The 23,548-nt window shown below is 38.4% G+C and overlaps 1 long non-coding RNA gene across 1 annotated transcript in view; it reads left to right on the forward strand.

Moving 5' to 3' along the window:
* LOC141551793 (uncharacterized) overlaps positions 1-19,573 on the forward strand; it is a 111,823-nt gene extending 92,250 nt beyond the window's left edge. Inside the window, exon 4 of the long non-coding RNA XR_012484965.1 lies at positions 19,378-19,573. This is a non-coding gene — a long non-coding RNA (uncharacterized LOC141551793). The remainder of the gene's footprint in view (positions 1-19,377) is intronic.
* The last annotated feature ends 3,975 nt before the right edge of the window (positions 19,574-23,548 follow it).

The raw sequence follows: 23,548 nt of genomic DNA on the forward strand, positions 1-23,548 counted from the left end.
AAAAGTAGGTTCAGCTGCCTTAATAGGTAACTAGCCTCTTGACCCTGCATATATTCTAACAAAGGTGAGAACACCTTAGGATTTCAGGTAGAGGCTGGCGGCCATGTTAGCCTCTGAGAGCCTTCCAACTCCATGATCCCATGATCAAGGGCCTGGTTCTCCTTACTTTTCTGCCTAATGCAGACAGCTTTTGTATTTTTTTCCTCTCCACTGAACAACTGCAGCAACTAAAGGGTTACCAGAGCTCATTCCCAGGAGCTGTCGCTCGACACCAGAACATGCAGCCGTCATTGCCACCGGACCAGAGCTGGGCAGCAGGCCTGCAATTTCCCAGCACAGCAGTGTGTGAAATGGCCTGGCAGGGAGGGAGGGAAGGAGGGAGGGAGGCGGGCCAGGCTCTGGCCCACAGAGGGGGAGCTCATTACCCTGGGCAAAGCCCTTCCTCCTGGCTCTTAATCCTCTCCTGGGGGCCCCAAACAGACAGTTCCAATCACACTTGGGTCAGCCAGCTTTGGGAGAGGGTGGATGACATGGAAGAAAAAGGGAGGGCAAGTGACTCTTTCTGGTGGAGTGCCTCTGATTGTCCCCCCAATCCCCAACTATGACTTGGCCCTTCCTCAGGCCTCCCCGAGCTTTCTAAGGCTAGCACTGTAGCTTCCAGGATCCATATTGGTCTTCCTATACTATGCTGCTTCTCCCCTGCAGGATGAGCAGGGGAAATTATCTTGGACACCTAATTCTAGAAAGGAAAATCATCCCCAAGTATGGCCAGAGGAGTATGCAAGGATACCATATAATATTTTAGGGCTAAAAAGATTTGGAGATTATCTAGTGTGATCCCTGTATTTGAGGTCAGCAGAAATTGAGATACCCAAGATCACTCATGCAATAAATGGAAGAAGCGAGTTGGAAGCCAGGCTTTGGGCTTCCAATCCAGTGTGCTAACCACTAGGCTGTTATGCCATGCTGACTCTACAAAGTGGAATCCAATCCTGAAAACCTCGTTTCAAAGGCTGCCCTGGGCAAGGCAGCAGATCCCTCTGATCCTCAGTTTCCTCACTGTAAAGTAATCAGGCTACAGTTGGGGTAGGTAGTAGATCCTGATAGAGAATATTGAAGGCCTCTTCACACCCTGAATTCTAGGCTCTCATGTGGGCTGGGGTATGGAGAGACATTAATGGAATTATAATTCCACTCATCATCCCTATGACTTCAGCTAACCCTGGCTCTCATCTCCCTCCCTCCTATCCTTTGTGTCTCTGTCTGTCTGTCTTTGTGTTAGCATATGTCTCTCATTCTCTGTCTTTCTCCATCTTTTTTCAGCTTTTTCTCTCTGTCTCTCTCCCTTTGACTCTCTGTCTCTGTGTGTTTCTCTCTTTGTCTCTGTCTCTGTGTGTATATTTCCCTGTGTCTATCACACACACACACACACACACACACACACACACACACACACACACACACACACACCCTGCTGCCATATGCATTATCATCCTCTACCCAAATGTAAGCTCTTCGAGATCAGGTACTATCTCACTTTATACTTGTATCCTCAGCACTTAGCATGTTATGCCCTGAATTGCTATGCTCTGCATAAAATTATTAGACCCCTCCCTTTTTCTTGCCATTAGGACTGGGAGAATTGAGTCAGAAAAGAAACCTTGAAATGTCATTGAGTCATAAAACTCTGGGTGTCTTATCTCAATCCTTGGTGGGATAATCCCCCTCCTTTTGAGTATTGTCCTTCACCTCGATATCTCCTCCCTTTGACCTTCTTATCTTGACCCTTATCCTGTCAGGACTAAGTTATCATCCTTTCCTAGAATTATGGCTTGTCTACTCACCCAGTGCCCTCGTCCCCCCTTATCTGCCATTGTTTCCCCTATAAGATTGTAACTATAAAAGTTCCTTGCTTCAGTTGCTTAGGGCCAAATAATTTTTGAACATGAGTTTGATTTGGTTGGCTACCCTAAACTCTCAACAATTAAAATATTTAAAAGTCTGTCTTGCCTCAGTCTCTGGCATTATAAGCATAGTACCTGACACCTAGTAAATGCTGAATAAAAAAAAATATTTCCTTCATTCTTTCACCATGTCTATTTTTTAAATATCAGAGAGTATGATGTGTCACATTGAAATTAGCTTTGTTGGGCAGCTAGGTAGCACAGTGGATAGAGCACCAGCCCTGAAGTCAGGAGAACCTGAGTTCAAATCTGGTCTCAGATACTTAACACTTCCTATCTGTGTGACCCTGGGCAAGTCACTCAACCCCAATTGCCTCGAAAAATTATCTTTGTTGGCCCTGAAAGGGTGGAGTTGGCCAGGGGTGAAAGAAAGGCATTTTACTCTCTACATAAAGAACAACTCTAACCAAATCATCTAAGACTGCCACAGGAGGCAATGAGTTTCCTATCACTCAAGGTCTTCAGGTGAAGAGTTGGTCAGATATATCTTGACCCCTCTCTCATACTTGAGCCATATACATAATCATTTTCCAAGTCTCAGCTCCCCAACATCTTTCCCATTCCTCTTCTCCCTGGTAGTCATACAACCACTCTCAGTTCAGGTCTTCAGCACCCTGGACAGCTGACAGCCATAGGATTGATCTCCCTGCCTCAAGTTTCTACTCACTTGGATCCATCTTCCACTCAATTGCCAAAGTGACTTTCCTATGATACTGGTCTGTGTTATCATTCCACACTCCCCTCCAACACTCAATAATCTCAGTGTCGCCCTATGACCTTAAGGATGAAAGGATATAAATGTTGTGGACATTTAAAGCTCTTCACAACTGATCCCCTTCTGGCTTCCAGTCATAACAACAGCATAGCATTTACTCTGCATAAACATTATGCTGAGTGCTATACGATTATGATTTCATTTGCCTCATGACCACTCTAGGATATAAGGTACTATTATTATCCTCATTTTACAGATGAGAAACTGAGGCAAACAGAGGTGAAATGACTTGCTCAGGATTCCACAGCTGGTAAGTATCTAACTTGCCTTCCTAACTAGAAGTCAAGAACTCTAACCACTAGGCCTCCTACCTTTCACATGCCGCCTCCTACCTCTGAGAAGTGTCTTTGCAAAAACTGTCCACCATGCTTATCTTGCATGGCTTCTTCATCCCTGCTTCTTGAAATCTTTGATCTCTTCCAAGACTCTGCTCAAGGATCACCTTCTATACATGGCCTTTCCTGGTCCCTAAAGCTGCTAATCTGGGAGAGGGGTAGAATAGAGACTTTACTGTTAATCTATTTTATATCTGATCTCTATGTGTAAATATTGTCTTGCCTAGCAGAATATAAACTTCTTGAAGACAGGAACTATTTCTTTTTTGTATTCCTAATCCCAGAACCTAACAAAGCATCTGGCACATAGCACATGCTTATCAGATAATTCCTGATTAATCGTCCAATTGATGATCTTTTTGAGTATAGATTGGACCAGACACTTACTTCTGAGGGTCAGAATGCTCCATTTTTCTTTCTCTGATTCAGTCCCTATTTAATCCCTTGTACACACACTGCCCAGCTGAGATAGTATTTGTATAAGTGTCTGGCATACAGTTGGCTTTATATAAATACTTATTTCTTTCTCATCTCAAATAATCTTCTTGGTACAGGGGAAAGAACACTCAACATAGAATCGTGGGACCTAAATTTGAATCCTGCCTTTGTTTTTTACTATCTGGATAATCTCAAACCAGTCCCTTCACTTCCTTGGACCTCAGTTTCCTCATCTATAATATGGGGATAATAATAGCACCCACTACACAGAGTTGTTGTGAAGATCAAGAGTAATATATAATGTGATTGGCAAACCTTAAAACACTATATAAATTCTAGCCCTTATTATTACACAGATTGAGTACCTAGAACTGACTGAGTCCCCATGTGTGAAATGAAAATGGTGGCACCTGGGTAGTATAGTGAAAAGTATGCTAGATTTGGAGTCAGGGGCATGGATTCAAATCCCAGTTCTGCCTCTTACTGCCTGTGCCATCCTAAATGGGCACGTCATATGTAAAATGAAGGGATTGGACTGGATTCAGAGGATGGTCTCTGAAATATTAATCTATGATTCAATTTGATATAATCTATGATGCTGGAAAAAATGCTAAAAATAGCACTTACATTATGCTTAAAGTTTTCAAAGCTTTACAAATGCTATTTCCTTTACTCCTCACAATAACCCTATAAAATAGTCTTATTACTAATCCCATTTTACGGATGAGGAAAATAAGTGATTTGCCCAGAGTCCCTAAAAGTCAGTTGACTCCAATTCCAGAACTCTACCCACTGTACTATCTAACTACTTAGAACACTTTGCAAACTAGAGAGACTTATACAAACATCATCTGTGAAATAGGTCAGCATCACATCAACTTTAAATCTGAGCTGAAGAAGGAGAAAGGAGGTTGTTGAACCATGGAGAAACAAGCACAAGCTACTTTTCTATCTCTATAACAAAACCTAACATTGTCCCACCCTTCTTCCTTCCTTGTCAGGCTTCTCCATAATCAGAGATGCAGAAGGTAAACACTTCAAATGGATCCCTGGGCCCCACACAATAATCATACAGCCTTTCCTCCCTTCCTCTGCACTGGCTCCCCTCCCTGCAATTCTCTCTCTCCTCATCTTCAGTTTCCCTTTAATTTCCCTGGCTCCCCTTAAAACTCACTTCACATTCCTCTTTCTGGATTTTTCCAGTTTCCTCCCAGTGCTAGGACCTTCCCTCAGAAATTACCTTCCATCTATTAAATCTATCCATCTATCTATCTATCTATCTATCTATCTATCTATCTATCTATCTATCTATCCATGCATCCTTCCATCTTTATTTTTATATGTATATCTATCTCTTTATGCATTTATAGATGTATATCTATGTCTCTATATAGATCCATATGTACAGATATATCTATCTATATCTATGTAGAGACATGTCTATAGGTCTATCTTGACAGAAAGGTATTAGAAGGCAAGGAAGGAAAACCAAGAAGGAGAGTGGGATATTTTGAGGTTTTGATAAAAAGACAGAAAAGTAGCTTGTACTATATTTATATCTACCTACCTATCTATCTGTCTGTCTGTCTTTATATAGATCTCTATCTAAAGATATATATATAGATATATATATATCTATGTATATATATATATATATATATATATATATATATATATAGAGAGAGAGAGAGAGAGAGAGAGAGAGAGAGAGAGAGAGAGAGAGAGAGAGAGAGAGAGAGAGAGAGAGAGAAGGAGAGAGGGAGGAAGGGAGGGAGGAAAAGAGGGAAAGAGGTAAGGAAAAAGGGAGGAAGAGAGGGAGGGAGGGAGAGAGGAAGAAAAGAGAGAGGGAAAGAGAAGGAAGAAAGGATGATCTCTGTGTGTATGTGTCTCTCTTTCCTTCCTTATGTGTGTATATATGTATATATATATGTAATATATATATATAATATATAATTATATATATGTATATATACATATATATGTACATATATATGTATATATATATATATAATTATTCATATGCTATCTTCTCCATGAGACTGTGGTCTGAGGGCAAGGTCCATGTTTTTGCTTTTCCCTGCACCTCCAGTATCATTGGCACAAGGGATACATTTGGAGGTCCCAAGCCCTAGTGCCTATCCCTTTTCCTCATATCTCAATGAAGTTAGCCTAGGACTGATCCCAACAGCCTTGGAGATGTCAGAACCTTCCAGAGATCACAGGCTCTGCTTCCATGCCCCCATCCTATAGCCATCATTGATTCTTACCACCAATACCAATTACCCATCAACTGCCACTAATAGTCAGATAAAACCAAGAAGCCCCAGTGATGAGTTTCTCCACCCTTTCCTCTTTTCCTCCCCAAATCACCAGCCTCATGGTGTTTCTGGGGAGATGACTACAGTTCCATGCATGTGGTTTCCACAGCTACTAACAACCCACAAAAGAAAGTTCTTGTAACTTAATTTCTTAATTTTGACAAGTGGTTCAACATCAGAGACTAATATGATTTTATCAGTGGAAAAGACATTTAAAAATAAATATGACCATCTTTTTTGCTACTGTACTCTAAGGAGCATGGGGCCGGACCATCCCCTTAAAAGCTGAAAATTTCCTTATGCATAGTCTCCTGTATTCAAATGGGAGCACCCAGAGAGCCTTATTTGGATATTTACATCCCCAGAACTCATTCTAGCACTCAGCATATAGTAAGTGCCTAATTAATGCTTTTTCATTCATCCATTCAATAAAATGTTTATTGACTGACTGCCTGACTGCCTCTCCCTCCTACTGGTTTGGTAAATAACCTTTCACACATCTCCAGCGGGCTCTTTCAAGCCAGACACAGTCTTCTTCTCTCCCTCCCTCCCTCCCTTCCTCCTCCCTTGTCTCCAGCTCCTTCTCTGCTTTTTTTTTTTTTTTTTAAATCGCGTGGAATGAGATGGAGAAGTAAAAATTATTAACCCCAGGGTCAGTTCTGGCTGCCTTGCTCCTCTTTTTAGCTCCAAGCACTTTCTCCCTCATCTGTTTCACCTACAGCATGGTTCAGCTCAACACATTTGCATATGCTTAGTACACTTTTTTCTTCCTTGTCTTTATTTATTTATTTGTGCTTAAAGAGGCAGATCCCTTTGGCTTCCTCCACAGTCACAGGATCACAGATTAAATACTAATAGCTCACAACTACATAGCTGTGAGGCATTGGACAAATTACTTCTCCTATTTGGGACTCAGTTTACTCTTCTATAAAATGAAAGAGTTGGATTAAAGAATTGGAAGATTGCATCCAATTTTGACGTGCTGTACTCTTTATTTATTTTCTTTCTTTCTTCATTATCTTTATTAATAGCTCGGTTTCCAAGATCCTCTCTCTGACATTCTAAGGCTGCCTGACTCTTCTAAGATCCCTCCCACTTTTGACACTTTCTACTTCTAAAGTGCCTCCCAACTTTAACATCTCCCTGTTCTAAGGTCCCTCCTAGCTCTGAAATGATGTATTCTAAGGCTCCTCCCAGCTCTGATATTCTATGAATAAGATACCAATCTATAAGATATTCTGTGAGTCAGGAACACTGGTCTTCAGTTCCAAATCTGCCATTATTAAGTGGTATGAGCTCAGACCAGTGATGGAAACTTGATGGGTCTCATTTTCCTCATAATATTTTCCCCTGAAACAGGAGTTTACTATGGGACTTAGTATTCTCCCTGGGTTGTCTTCCCCGACCCCACCTCAATCCTCTCCCCCAATCTAAACTGCCTAGAGGATGGCATTGTCCCTTTCTGGGTACTATACCCAAGATCTGACCATTCTATGCTCTGTATATCCCCCTGACCCTCTTCAGACCTTCCAAAAATGCCTTTTGCTCCAAGTAACCAATTCCTGGTTAAAATTCCTCAAGAGGGGAACCGATTTCCCTAAAGTGACCAGATCTTCTAATTTCCTATCCAGTGGTCTTCCAACTGCAACACAGGTGAAAGTCTAGGAAAGGATGTCCAAACTCTTTTAAATGATGATCACAGGAGAGAATTCAAGTTTATCCCCAACCCCTGAGAAGAAGGTAGGACAGATGATCCCAATCTCATAACAGAGATAGCTACAGCCCAGAGAATCTGTGACCAACTGCAACACAGGTGAAAGTCTGGGAAGGGATGTGCAAAAACCTCTCCCCCAAACTATCCTAAATATAGTCATGAGACCATCTGGGGCGGCGGAAGGAGAGGAAAAATTGGAACAAAAGGCTTGGCAATTGTCAGTGCTGTAAAATTACCTATGCATATATCTTGTAAATAAAAAGCTATAATAATAAAATATATGGTCTTGGGAGAAAATTCAAGTTGATCCCCAACCTCTGAGAAGTAAGTAGGACAGATGATCCCCATCTCATAACAGATAGCTACAGCCCAGAAAATCTGTGACCAAAGTCTGGGAAGGGATGTCCAAAAGCCTCCCCCCAAAACTACCTTAAATGATGGTCATGGGAGAGAATTCAAGTTTATCCCAACCCCCTGAGAAGTAGGTGGGACAGATGACCCCAATCTCATAACTGAGATAGCTATAATGCAGAAAATCTGTGACCTGTCCAAGGTAGCCCAGAGATGGGATTTGAATGGTGTCTGTTCTGGCAACACCACAGTTCTCCCTTCTGATCTCTTCTCTCCACTCATACAGCCTCCACCTTATTTGAGACATTTCCCATCTCTCACTTAGATTATTATCTAGCCTCACAAGTGGTCTCTCTGCCTTATTTCTCTCCAACTCCAATTAGTCACTGCTGCCCAAGTTTATTCCCCTAAAGCATGAATTTGACTATTTGTCTCCGATTGTCTCTAGGACCAAATATAACCTCTTAGTTTAGCTTTTAAAGCCCTGCACAATCTGACCCCAACTTATCTTTCTGGCTTCTTTGGACCATAATACTCCTCCTGCACTCTGCAATCCAACCAAATGGGTGTTCTCTCTGTTTCTCACATAAGACATTTCATCTTCCATCTTTATATCTTTATCCTTCCTCCCCTCAATCTGGAATAAACTCCCTCTTACCTTTGTATCATAGAATCCCTGTCTTCCTGTATGATATAGCAAACACCATGTTCTGCATTAAAGCTTTTCTGATTCCTCCCAACCGTCCATATGTATGCATATATACATACACACACACACATATATATATACATGTATTTACATAGATTTATAAAATTTGCACTTTATATCTTATATATATGTGTGTGTGTGTGTGTGTGTGTGTGTGTGTGTGTGTTTAAGTACATATATCTATATAATTAATTGTCCTGCCAAGTGAGCTTTCTTGAGAGTGGGATTGTTTCCTTCCTTGAACTTGTGTCCCTCATCAAATAGCACAGGATCTGGTACATTGTAGGTGCTTAATAAATACTTGTTGATTCATCTGTTCAATATTCAAGCTGGATGGATGATAATTTCAGCCATAGTCAATGGCAACAAGGCTAGTTTAGGAGTCTTAACTTATGTAAATTTGAAAAAATTACCCAGAACTTAATTTCCTTATCTATTTAAAAAATTGACTAGATGATCCCTAAGTTTCTTTTCAACTCTAAATTTGTCATTCTATGATCCTATGAATTAGCCAGATATATATAAACAGTATCAGGAAAACCAGGAAAATGTAGATTCCCTGAGAACTTTTTTTAAAAAGATTTTTTTTTGTTTCTAGAATCTGTTTTAAAACTTTAGTTACTAATAAATGCTTGAGAGATTACCTGAATTGAAATAGACTTTACAAAACAATGATCTTTTTTTCCTGAGAGGGACCATGATTACTATGAAGGAGCAGAGAAAGGGATCAGGGAAATCTTTCTAGAGTAGCTGGCAAAAGATTCAAATTAAACCCAAGTTCTGTTGTGTATGTGAGGAAAGTTCCTTCATTTTTCTGAACTTTGGCATTCTCCTTTATAAAATGAGGATGGTAATATCTGTGACTCCAGTTAGTTGCTATGAGCATCAAATAAGTTCATGCACCTCCATTTATTGTTCAATACAATAAGCATTTGTTGGCACCAGAGTTTAGTAAGCCATGGATAAGCTGGAGAATGACCAATGGAAAACAACCAAGATAGCAAAAAGCCTTGAGTCTATGAGGAGAAGAGAAGACCATACAGGGATATGAGAGATGGCTCTAAGTTCCTTGAATATGACACTCTGGAGTCTTCCAACTCAGAGCATTTTTCATTGGCTGACCTCCATGCCTTATTTCCAACTCCTGGTTTCCCCCATATCCCTTCAAGTCCCCTAAAATTTCACTTCTACAAGAAACCTTTCCTAACCTCCTTTAATGCTAGTGCTTTCCTTCCATTGTTATATACAATTTATTCTCTATATATTGATAGTTTGTACATACTTGTTTGCGTGTTGTCTCTCTCATTATACTCCAAGATCCTTGAAAGCAGGGATTTATTTATTTTTGCCTTCCTTTGTTTTGCCAGTGTTTAGCACTATACTTAGCACATAGTAGTTTCTTTAAATATATTCATTGACTTGACTTCTATTACTTAAGATTTTGTCACATAGCAAAGGGATTAGACTTATTCTGCTTGGTCCCAAAGGATAAAAACTTCAGGATGGAAATTCAAAGACAAATTAGATTTTAGGCTTCATGTCAGGTAAAAAACTTCTTCATAATTAGAGCTGTCCAAAAGTAGAATGGGCTTGCTCAGGAGGGGGGCAGTCTCCCCCTCCTTGAAGATGTTCAAGAAAAGGCTGGATGATGACTTGTCAGTTTTTGTTATGGTAAGGATTCTTGCTTCCGCGTTGGACTAGATGACTTTTGAGTTTTCTTCCAACTCTTATATTCTACTGGTCTGTGACAATTCAGTGCCAAAAGCTGTGCTGAGAATTGATTTAAATTCATTGTTGTCCTGATTCTAGATCTAGTGCTCTCTCCACTGCAACACTTAGCTGAGGAGCTTATGGTAAGGAGAGCCTTCATTTGAAATATCGATTATATCTTTTCCTGTAAAGGATATGGATGTCCCTTGGCATCTTGTATAGGATGAAGTTTTTTCTTCAGGAATAAATCAGAAACCTTTAGATAGATAGGGGATAGATAGTTATAGGAAGAGGATATTTTTTTGCTGAAACTATTGGGATTAAGTGACTTGCCCAGGGTCACACGGCTAAGAAGTGTTAAGTGTCTGAGACCAGATTTAAACTCAGATCCTCCTGATTTCAGGGCTGGTGCTCTATCTACTGTGCCACATAGCTGCCCTTAGGAAGAGGAATTTTACAGACATTTTTTGATCTTTTTGACCATTAGGCTTTCACCCTTTTAGCAGAGATAGGATAAGGCTGGAGTTGAGGGTCCTCTACCAGGGTGCACTGAAAATTGCATTAGAGCAAAGAAAATGGAAACCACATGGTTTCAACTCCCTGGAAGTCAAGGAGAGAAAATCGATATGGACAAGTGGTAAGAGTTCCTTATGGTTGCTTCTCTAACAGCTTCAAATTTAACAATCCTAGAATCCAACCTTTTAGCCAAAAAAGGAAGACTTACTGAATACTGGATATCATATTTTCAGAATCTATATTCTAGTTGGAGAATTTAGGGGTTTGGGAGTAATAAGCGGTAATGCCATATTCAGAAGTTGCTTGCAAGTAATGGCCCAAATGCAAGAACTCAGGGTTCTAACTTTCTACTGAGAAAAGGATTTTTCTAATAACATGTCTCTTAGCAAAAGATGAAGATTGTGCATATGTTAGAATAGCAGAAAAGGACAAAGACCATCATGTGGAGGAGCAAGAGACATGGGTTGTGCACTTCACTATTATTCAGGTGTCACAAGTTCAATGGGAAATGTATCTGTCCAAATGTCAAATGTCATTTTTTCTCCCAACCGAAGTCCAATGCACAAAAAGACACTGGTGGCCACAGGAAAGGGAGATTCACTGGACTGCTGACCAATAACAATCTCAAAATCATTTTTAGTCCAAGCAGAATCCAAATTCCTGTCTGACATTGTAATTACAGAGGACTTTAGGACCCTGTGGAAGGTTGGATTCACTAGAAAAAGACAGGAATTTTATTGATTTTTATAAGGCTACCATCATCATTTTACGTATTTACTACATTTATTTATGACTCCTGTCAGTCCTTTGATTTTTCTCTATTTTCTGTGAGTAGAATAAAGGCTGTCCTATACTCAATATTTACATTGGTGAGTTGAATGCTTGTACAGGATTTGGGAGACTCTTTCCCCCAAAAGAGACCTAGACACAAGTTATATTCAGAGCTTATGGATATTGAGCCAAATAGTATGGTTGCTTAGCCAAGAGTTACATACAAAGTAATTATAAAAATAATTTGGAGGAGGATGGAGAGAATTGAAAATTGAGGAGTTTAAGAATGTAACTCTAAGAGATGGAGATAAGGAGGGAGGGCATCCTATTCATGGAAGACCAAACACAAGGAAAAGATGGAATAAAAGGAAAGGCAAGTAGGCCAATTATTGTCAGGACCAATGTGATTGGTAGCCTCTTCTATAAGCCAGAAGTTCCTGTGTAGATGTGAGCTATTTTCATTATTATTATTCCAATGTTACAATGAAATGATCTGATAAATTAATGTGTATTAATGGGGGTGAGCTAGAGGAGAATTGGTCTATTGGGCTATTGCAGTAGTCTCCTAATTGGTCTTCCCATTCCCAATTTCTCCCTCTATAATCCATCGTCCACACAACTGCCAAATTAATATTCCCAACACAGGTATCTGTCCATGTCACTTCCTCACTCAAAATGCTTCAATGCTTGCCTCTAGAATAAAATCCAAATGTCTTCCACATCTGGTTCCCAATTATTTTCTCTGACTTATGTCACTTCCCTTCATATATACCACATTCTAGACAAACTTCCCTATTTTTTCCTGAATTTGACATTTTTCTGTTTCCATACATTTGATTTGTCAATGCCCCATCCCTGAAATGCACTCCATTCTCCCTTCCAGCTCTGAAAAGGCTTCTTTCAAGGAAACCTTTCTTGTAATCTCTAATTCTCAGCATACTCCTTCTTTTAATTCATTTGTATTTATTGTTTATCATACACAGTATTCACTCTCCACCCCAAGCTCAATTAGATCACCAAATTTAAGAGTTGGAAGGTCCTTTGTATCTATCTAGCCCAACTCATGTATCAGAAAAGGAGCCAAAAGAGATTCTCTGCCCTCAAATAACTTGCATACTAATGGAAGGAAAAACATGTAAATATGTGGGTATGTATACACATACACACACACACACACACACACACACACACACACACACACAGAGAGAGAGAGAGAGAGAGAGAGAGAGAGAGAGAGAGAGAGAGAGAAATATATAGAACTAGATCAGACTAAATTTCCCCAATTCCTTTAAGTGATCCTCATATAGTAATGTCCTTTATCATCTTAATTACTTGATTACAGCTTATTGATGTCTTTCCTAAACTGATCACAATGTTCCATAAATGGTCTGATCAGGGCAGATTACAGCAGAACTGACACCTCCTCTAGACTTCTCTCAATATTTGTGGCTGCCAGAATGTCTTATTGACTTATAATGGACTTACTGGTCTTCAGACATCCAGGACCGCTATCTAACTATGCATCTTTTCCCTGTGACATTGATTTTTTGAACCTAAATGTAAGACTTCTTTTTTTTAACCCCAGTGTAAGAATTTTATTCCCATTAAATTTCAGTGTATTAGATTCAGTCCAATTTTCTAGCCTGCCAAGATCTTTTTGTATCCTAACTCTCTCATGTAATGTGCTAGCTATCTCTGCCATCTGCAGATTGGAAAAAGATGTCATTTGTGCCTTTATCTGAATCAATTACAAATGTGTCTCAGGTACTTATTAGCTATGTGACACTGGGCAAGTCACTTGACTTCTGTCTACCTCGGTTTCCTCTTCTGGAAAATGGAGATAAGAATAGCATCTAACTCCCAGGGTTGTTGTGAGGATAAAATGAAATGATATTTAGAAAGCTGCTTGCAAAATTTATGGTGCTATATAAAAGTTATTCTTTTATTGTGGTGTAACTTAGCAGCAGGGCCAAATACAGATCCCCGAGGCACTTTCATGGAGACCTTCTTCCAATCTGACACAGAGTAAGTAATGGAAGTATGAGACAGCAGATTCATTTATCAGTATTTCTATTACATTTGACTTACAATATAAAGTATAGCACATAGTTAAACAAAAGTAGAAGGGAAGAAGAATTTAAATAGTGTCTATTGTTTCAGGAATAGTGCATAGCACATTTTACAAACACATCATTTTATACTCAAAACTCCTTTCCGGGTAGGTTCTATTATTACCTCCACTTTACAGATGAAGGAACTGAGTATAAATGACTTGCCCAGGAGCACATAGGTAGGAAGCATCTGAGGTCACATTTGAATACTGGTCTCCCCAATTTCAGGCTCAGCACTCTGTGCACTAGCTGACTCTACCCCTAAGAAGACTTGGGTTTAAATTCTGCCTCTGACCTTTGCAGGTTCTATGATCCCAGACAACTTGGGTCAGTTTCTACTTCTGTAAAATAAAATATTAACCAGCCAAAAATATTTATTAAGTACCTACTATATGCCAGGCACAGCAGTAAGTGCAGGAAGAAAGGATAGTTAAAGATAGTCCCTGAACTCAAGAAGCTCACAATCCTAACAGGGAAGATAGCATGTAATTAAATATGCACAAAGCAGCTATATACAGAATAAATAGGCTATAATCAACAAAGAAAAGGCTCTAGAATGAAGAGGAATTGGGAAAGACCCACCTTTTTGGAAGATCACTTTGACAGCTGAGGGGGAGGATGGACTGGAGAAAAGAAAGACGTGTAACAGGCAGACCAATCAGCAAGTTATTACAATAATCCAGGTAGGAAGTAATGAAGGCCTTTATGAGGATGATGACAGTGTCAAAGGAGAGAAGGGGGAATAGTTGAGAGATGTTACAAAGGGGAAAATTGGCAGGCCCTGGCAACAGATTGGAAATGGGGTATGAGAGAGAGTGAGGAAGAAACAAGGATAATACTTCGGTCGGGAGTCTGGGTGACTGGGAGCATGGTGGTGCCCTTGATGATAACAGGGAAGTTTGGAAGGGGAGAGGATTTTGTGAGGAAAGATTATGGGATCAGTTGCAGACATGTTGAATTTAAGAAGTCTTTAGATCAGCAAGTTCAAGATTCTGAAAGGCCGTCGGCAGTGTGATTCTTTTCTTTTTCTTTGCACTTAATATTTTATTTTTTTCAATAACATGTAAAGATGGCTTTCAATATTAATTTTTGCAAGATTTTGAATTTTAAAAAATTTTTCTCCCTCCCTCCCTTCCTTTTCCACTCCTCAAGACATCAAGCAATCTGATATAAGCTATACATGAACAACCATGGTTCTTAAGAGATTAAACCTGTATCTTTGCAGTAGGACCTGTAGCTCATTTTTCTTGTTACCCACGCTTTGTGTACTTGTTCACAAATGTCTGAGATCTGAATAGTGTTTTGATTAACCCATTTTGTGAGTTTCTTAGGGTCTCATCAGCAGTTCTTTGTATATTGCAGCATCCTTCTATGATTTCTAACTGGATGGGCATACTTTGGAAGCTTTCCCTGTCCACTATCCTTTTCAATTTGAAACATCCTAGTGAATACAATCTTTTTATTAAAGTTTTTTTTTTATTTTCAAAGCATATGCACAAATAATTTTTTAACATTGACCCTCGTAAAACTTTGTGTTCCAATTTCCCCTCCTTTTCCCCACCCCTTCCTTAGATGGCACATAATCCAATATATGTTAAACATAGTAAAAATAGATGTTAAATCTAACATATGCATACATATTTATACAATTACCTTGCTGCAAAAGAAAAATCAGATCAAACAGGGGGAAAATGAGAGAAAATAAAATGCAAGCAAACAACAAAGAGTGAAAATGTTATATTGTGATCCATACTCAGTTTCCACAGTCCTTTCTCTGGATGTAGATGGCTCTCTTCATCACAAGATCATTGGAACTGGCCTAAATCATCTCACTGTTGAAGAGACCCATGTGCATCAGAACTGATTATCATATAATCTTGCTGTTGCCATGTACAATGATCTCCTGGTTCTGCTTAGAATCAGTTCATGTAAGTCTCTCCAGACCGCTCTGAAATCATCCTGCTGATCTTTTCTTATAGAATAACAATATTCCATAGTAAATACAATCTTACCAACCTTTATTATGTATACTTCATCCCTGACAAGAAACTTGTCATCATATAATATAAGCCATATTACAGAAATAAATCCCATTGTTGGAAATTGATTTAATTAATTTAATACCACGAGTTGAATATTCTTTTATTTAGTGAATTGACAAACATTCATTTATTCAATAATTCATTAACAACATTAAGTGCCTACTGTATAAAGAGCACAATGTTAGGCTTTTAAAAAGATGCAAAGCATAGCTAAAAAAAAGTTCTGAGACTTTTTTTGGTCATGGACCCTTTGAATAGTCTGGCAAACAACAGAATGTTTCTAAATGCATAAAATGAAATACATATAAATACAAAAGAAAATTATATTGAAATGTAATCATTGAAAAGATTTTTAAAACAAGTTCATGGACCCCAAGTTAAGAACCTCTTCTCTAGAGGAAAGAAACCAAACTAGTTAGGGCACTAGAAACTATGCCTTACTATAATCTATCAAAGAAATTCAGGATGTTTAGCCTAGAGAAAAGATGATTGGAAATAGAGAGGGAAAGGACAGATAGTGAACGTTAGCTATTCTAAGGATGTTTGATGAAAAAAGATTAAATTGCTTGGCTTCAAGGGATATAACTATCAATAACAAAGAGGTACAAAGAAGGGTTAGGTCCAATATAAAAGAAGAATTCACACTAATCAGTATTTTTCCTCTCCTGACTCTGTTTTTGACTCTCTGGACTTTGCCACCATACCTGAGTTGCCTTTTCACCCTAAAATACCTCTCTGGTCCTGTACACTCTCTTTTTCCATTTGAAAACTTAACCTAAAAACTCCATTTGGTGGAAGAGTTGACAAGCAATCTTGGAGAGTTAGGAGAATCCTCCTAACTCTTCTTCTAACTCTAAAATTCACTGCCATGTTTCCATAGGGTGGGTAGCTTCTCTCCCTCCATATCCCTTTTATGTATTGACTCACTTTATTATGTAAGCTCCTTAAGGACAGGGACTATTTTTCATTTTGTTTGTATTTGTTTACCCAGAACTTGGCATTTACCTGGAACATAGTTAAGTACTTAGTAAATGCTTAGTGCCTTGACATGATTATTCCAAAGTTGAATACCCTGCCTTGGAATTTAGTGCCTTGCTACTAGGATCATCTCAGAATGTGGAAGATGTAACCCATACATGAAACAATCCCTTCAATATCCCCAACAAGTTGTCATCCAACTTCTTAGTAAAGATGTCCAAGAAGTTGGAACCTATCATCTCAAAATAGCCCAGCCCACTTAGGATGGCTTTAATTGTTAAGAAGGTTTTTCCTTCTATCAAACCTAAATTATCCTTTTTTAAAAAGTTCTACCCATAATTCCAAGTTCTGAACTTCGGAACCAAGTAGAATTTCATTAATTCCTTTTCCTTCAGTTCTTTGAACAGTCATCATGTTCCCTCTGAGTTTGTTTGTTTTTTCATTTCCAGGATAAACACTTTCTTTTTTTACCCAATGGATCTTCTTATGACATAGATTCAAGACCCTTTATCAGTCCCAGTGGGACATTGAGTCATACCTTCTCTCTGCTCTTCATTTTCTTCAATAGTCATCTGTGAATCATCATTCATCAGTGGTCATCATATCACTGTGATTCTGTGATTTTTCAATCCTGAACCTTGGTTACTTCATGTTCAAAACAAGGAGGTTGGACAAAGTCACTTCTTCTATGGGTCCTGCCAACACTAAATCTTTTGGGAGTCTTCCCTTCTAGGTCTGAAAATCTCCAGTTTTAGCTGTGAATATGAGTTCATCCTAAATTCCTCGTGCATATTTGAATTGTGTTCCCTTGATTATAGGTAGGACAGAAACCTCCAAAAATAGGAGATAGAGACAGACTCCTTAAGAAGGAAAATATTTCAAGGAATACTAGGGATAGAAACCCTGGGCTCAGCTAAGCACGCAGACTGGCACCCATACAGATGGGCACACACGCACCTGCTACACATATACACGCCCTTCTCTTTGCCACCTCAACTTTGTTGTGTTTGCCTCGGTCACGACACAGACTATTTTTCCCTCCCTTCCACAAAGCCAATCTTTATATTGATTTCTCCTCCCTCACCCCCCACAAGCAGTCGATAGGCACTCGGGAGAGACTGAGCATGTCTGCTTTGCTGAAGAACTCTGGCCTCCAGCCAACAAGCAGCCAATTATGACTGTAGCAGACTGGACTGCCACTCAAGAGGGAGGGGTAAGCAGAAAGGGAATCAGGATCCAGGTGGATTCAAGCCAGATGCTTAAGGAAAGCAGCCAGATGAGGTAAAGCCAGAGACATACTGCTTACTTCTCAATGGTTTGAAGGACCATGGGCAAGAATGGGAATGCTCCAGATCTCAAGCCAGAGGGTGACTTTACCCACAGATTAGATAGTCTCCTATTACTATCATTTCTTTTCTTAGGCAAACAACCACACTTGAAAAATATCTTCTTGTTTCATCTCAAAGATGACAGTGGATTAAATGATCAATGTTAGAAATGGAAATGGTGAACTAATGCATTGAAGGTGGAGCTGTGATTTAATCCAATCAAATTCAAAAGTAATTTGGAATCATGTCAAGAAAGTAACTAAACTATCCACATTTTTTAACCCAGTTAGTCACATACACCAAAGAGGTCAAAGAGAAACAGAAGATTTCACATACACCAAAATATTCGGAACAGGATTTATTGTGGTAGCAACAAAGTAGGACCAGTCAATATCCACTGATTTTTGAATGGGTTAAATGAATTGTATTATAGGAATATACATGCTATCATGTTTAAAAATAATGAAATGAAGAATTTAGAAACATTAAAAAGTATGGTGAAAGATCAGAAAAGAGCCAAGAAAAGGACAAAGACAAGAAGGGAGGTTTTAGTAACTGTATCGGGTTTGATAGGCTTTAAAACAAACCTTTTAATTTAATGCATAATAGAAGTCCCCAGTTTTATTTTCTATCCCTCATTACATATTAACATTTATTTAGTAACTGTATAGTAAAAAACTTTTTCAAAATAAAAAATAGTTGAGTTGAGAGATATAGTGGGTAGAGAGCTACATTTAAAATCAGGAAGACCTGAGTTTAAATCTAACTTCATATATTTACTATGTGACACCAGACAAGTCATTTCACCTCTGCCTCATTTTCTTTACTATAAAATAGGGGTAATAAAAACACCTACCTGTGAGGATAAAATGAAATTATACTTACCTGGATAATAACAGATAATAAGTAACATACCAATATCTAAAATTATTTAATGCATTTTACTAATCTTACATTGCTATATAAATGTTATTACCATCATTTTTATTATTATTACTATTATTATTATCTGATATATAAGAAAGTTAGCAGAATTAGGAAAACAACTGAAGTTGCCACAGTGTAGATGGAAAAACAATATCAAATTAAGCTAAATGCATTATTATTATAATGATCCCCAAAAAAGAGATAAGAAAATGCATCTCTCTCTCCTTTCACTGGAGAGTTAGAGGACCAGAGATGTGAAATATTGCATATATTGTCAGATTCCATTTAAGTATTGTTAATATAAAAGTGTGATTAAGGTTGATTACTGACTAAATTTGCCAAATTAACACCATCCTGATTTTTCTTTCCCCTCTCCTATCCCATTTGCAGCCACAAGAAGAATTATACAAGCTTGGAAGTTTTCAGACCATATTTAAACATCCCAGCATTATCCACCAGAAGCAGCAATGAATGGAGGGGATATTGAACCTCAACTTAACAATCTAACAGCTCCACAAAGAGTCCATGCCAGAAAGGAATACCTTTAGCATCCCATAAATAAAATAAAATAATTTCCAGCCTCTGGGAGCTGTGCATTACTCCTTTGCCACTCGGTAAGCTTGAGCCTTCTTTTCCCTAGATTTGACTTGTGGTATAGTGTCACAAACCTTTGAGGTATTATATCCACTGTTCCTGCTATGTCATCTTTGTTTAAATAACCTCTTTCAAAAAACTACTTCAGGCTGGCTGATTAAATTATTTTTGACTGATAATCTTGAGGAGAAGTACACCAGTGGTGGTTTGTGAGCTATAGCACTGGAAAGCCAATGCCCCAACCTTTCTGGGCTACCCCTAGAGTGCTGAGAAGGATGTAGTAGCTAAACTCTTAGGAGCTGATGCATGGGAATTGGAGTAATTGCCACAGAACATAGATTATATTAGTTTTGCTCAGTTACTCTCCACTTTACCCCTCACATGTTTCTTTAATTTTTTTATTTATAAGATATAAGAAGTAGAGAGGATATATGTGGAAATCAAGGTAATATAAAAACAATATAATGGCTTTTGAGAAAGAAAATAAACCTCCCTTATCTACTCACCAGCTAACATTCTTTCAGATTAGGGACCAAGTTTAGAAATTAAAATCTAGAATCATTTCTATCTAAAACAACTAAAAACTGGGGTACTGTTTAACCTGAAAAATAGAAGATTTGGGGAGTAAATGATGATAGTCTTCAAACTATCTGAAGAACAATCATGAGGAAGACAGGAGACTTATTCTTCACTCCACAAGCCAGAACTAGGACAAGTGGGAGGGATCATTTTAAGAGGGTAGATTTTAAGGCTTCTCAACAATTAGAGTTGTCCATTGATGGGCTACCTTGAGATGGAGTACCTTATCACTGGAAATAGAATCTTCTACAACATCAGAACCAGAAGTGGCCTTCAAAATAAATCGTTCTGCCTACTGCCTCATTTTACAGATGTGTATCATAAATGATTTACCTAAGGCTAGACAGAGAGTAAGTAACAAAGACAAGATTTGAACCCAAGTTCTCTTTTCCTGAAAAAGCTTCCTAGCATTACCAGAAAAATCTTTCTTATTATCATATTAAAATATTTTTCATTATTCTTGATACTATGCTACTCACAAATTTTTATTAGCTGGATGCCTTTGAAGTAAACCTCTGACTTTTCTGTTTACTGTTTACTGTTCAAGGGTTTCCATAATCTGTAACCACTGTCCCTTTCAAGACCTATCTTACCATAGTCCTCCCCTTTCATTGCCCATTGCTTTCTTAACTCCAACCAAGTTATAGTACCATAGTCTCTGTTCTCAAACATACCCTGTATTCTCTAGGTACCAAACCTCTGCTAGTGCTTCTCCTGCGTTTGGAAAGCCCTCCCTCTTGCTCTGATATTTAATTATGACCTCTCCATAGAGCCTAACTAAATCCCATTTCCTCCAGGGGAGCCTTCCCTGATCCTTGGGTTTGGTAACAACCTTCTGCCTCAGAACTACACAAAACTTGGCATTCTTCCTCTCCAATGCACTTATGTAGTATAATAAATATTTGAGTATTGTAATTGTCTGTGTTGGTGTCTTTGCTCCAAGATAGATTTTAAATTACTTAAGGATCAGGACTGAATTTTATCTGGGCTTTTTATCACCACCATATCTTTAAGAAATGTATATTCATTGATTATTGAGTGAATGAATGAATGAGGAAGGACCTTCTAAGTTGCACCATACTGGGGAGAGCACTAGCTTTGGAATAAGGAAGACTCTTCTTCATGAGACAAATTCAGCCTTAGATAGTAGCTAGATAAGTAGCTTAATGCTGTTTGCCTCAATTTCCTTATCTGTAAAATGAACTGAAGAAGGAAATGACAATCCACTTCAGTATTTTTGTTAAGAAAACCCCAAAATCATGAAGAGTTGGGCATGATTGATCTATATTCATATTTGGAAGTAAATGACTGATAGCAGAATTTTTGTCATGCTCCACTGGAAGAGCTGATGAGGGGTAAGTTTGATGATGTTTATTTCATGATTATAATAATCCCCAATTTGGACCCTTCCTCTACTTTTCAATCACATAGCCATCATCCTAGTTCAGGTCTTCAACACCTTCCCTCCTAGCCTTTATTTTTTCATTAAATTTTATCTTTAAATGAATTGAACCAGCTACACCCAGCAAAAGAATTCTGGGAGTTGACTATGAACCACAACATAGAATTCCCAATCCCTCTATTTTTGTCCACCTGTATTTTGGATTTCCTTCACAGGCTAAATGTACACTATTTCAAAGTCCAATTCTTTTTGTACAGCAAAACAGATGTTTGGACATGTATACATATATTGTATTTAAGTTATACTTTAACATATTTTTCCCCCCAGGGCCACACAGCTAGGAAGTGTTAAGTGTCTGAGACCAGATTCGAACTCCGGTCCTCCTGAATTCAAGGCTGGTGCTCTATCCACTGCACCACCTAGCTGCCCCTATACTTTAACATATTTAACATGTATTGGTCAATCTGCTATCTGGGGGAGGGTAAGGAGGGGAAAAATTAGAACAAAAGGTTTGGCAATTGTCAATGTTGTAAAATTACCCATGCATATATCTGGTAAATAAAAACTATTAAAAATTTTTATCTTTAAAACATTAACAAATATAGCACTACTGTCTATCTACCCAGGTTACTTATACCTTTGGAATCTAATACTTAATGTGCAACAAGAAAATGGTATTTACACATATATATTGTATCTAGGTTATACTGTAACACATGTAAAATGTATGGGATTGCCTGTCATCAAGGGGAGGGAGTAGAGGGAGGGAAGGGATAATTTTGAAAAATGAATACAAGGGATAATGTTATTTAAAAAATTACTCATGCATATATATTGTAAAAAAAATTTATAAATAAAATTTAAAAAAAAAACATTAACAAATAGATATTTTCCCCTCCCATCTCTCCTAACTCCACCCACACTGGGGGAAAAAAAGAAAAACAAAACTCTTGCAACTAATTTTTACAGTCAGGCAAAATAAGTTCCTACATTGGCCATACCCCCAAAATGTGTTCCTCATCCTAAAAGTCAATCCATCACCTTTCTGTCAGGATATGAGTAGCATTCTTTCTCATTGATCCTCTGGAATTATGGCTGAACATTACATTTATCAGACTTCTTAAATCTTTCAAAATTGTTGGTTTTTACAATGCTGATGGTGTAGTATAAGTTCTTTCTGCATCAGTACATAGAAATTTCTCTAAAATTGTCCCTTTCATCATTTCTAACAGCGTCATTCATATGCCATCCCTTGTTCAGCTGTTTCCCAATTGATAGACATTGCCCTTGGTTTCTTGTTCCTTCTTACCATAAAAAGAGCCACTACAAATATTGATGTCCACATAGAATCTTTTCCTCCATTTTTGTTTTCTGTGGTATGTGGTCTCACCTGGACTTTTGCCATATCTTCCTAATTTGTCTCTCTACTTCCAGTATGTCTGCTTCAGTCTATCTGCACATAGTAGCCAAACTGGTATTCCTAAGAGAAGGTGTCATTCCCCCATTCAAGAAGCTTCAATGGCTCCCCCTTTGAAATAAGCATAAAGTGCAATACTTCCTGAGTCTATCTTTTAAAATCCTTCACAATCTAGCTCCAGCTACTCCCTACTCTATGCCCATGTCAAGGATGGCCTAATTGCTGCCCTATACATGACATTCCATCCACTTTTAGGCCTTTCCATAAGCTTCTCACATGCCCGGAGTGCCCTTCCTTCTTATCTGCACCTTAAGTAGAATCCTCAACTTCCTTGAAAGCATAATTCAAGAGCCACTGCTTTCAGGAGACCTTTCCTTATCCCCTCCCAAGCTCTCTCTCCCAACCTAAAATGCCTTTATATTTACCCTGTAGCCTGTAGTATTAGTTAATCTATATACATTTTATTTCTCTCCAGTAACATATAAATCCCTGGAAGGCAGGGATGGTTTTCTATTCTGTTTTTGTAGCTCCCAAATCTACAAAGTGCCTAGCACATAGCTGATAATTAA

Source organism: Sminthopsis crassicaudata, chromosome 1, assembly GCF_048593235.1.
Source record: "Sminthopsis crassicaudata isolate SCR6 chromosome 1, ASM4859323v1, whole genome shotgun sequence".
In the NCBI taxonomy this organism is placed as follows: Eukaryota; Metazoa; Chordata; class Mammalia; order Dasyuromorphia; family Dasyuridae; genus Sminthopsis; species Sminthopsis crassicaudata.